Genomic DNA, 254 nt, shown 5'->3' with positions numbered 1-254 from the left:
TGCATGTGTCTTTTTAGTAGAATGATTTATAATCCTTTGGTTATATACCCAGTAATGGGATTGCTGGGTCAAATGGTATTTCTCGTTCTAGATCCTCGAGGAATCACCACACTATCTTCCACAATGGTTGAACTAATTTACATTCCTACCACCAGTGTAAAAGTGTTCCTATTTCTCCACAGCCTCACCAGCACCTGTTGTTTCCTGACTTTTCACTGTAAACAAATAGCATAAAAGCAATAAAAACATTTCCC

This window comes from Sapajus apella, unplaced genomic scaffold (assembly GCF_009761245.1).
Source record: "Sapajus apella isolate SASKATOON/1434 unplaced genomic scaffold, GSC_monkey_1.0 scaffold124, whole genome shotgun sequence".
NCBI lineage: Eukaryota > Metazoa > Chordata > Mammalia > Primates > Cebidae > Sapajus > Sapajus apella.
The sequence above is the reverse complement of the archived record's forward strand: the minus strand, read 5'-3'. Positions refer to the sequence as shown.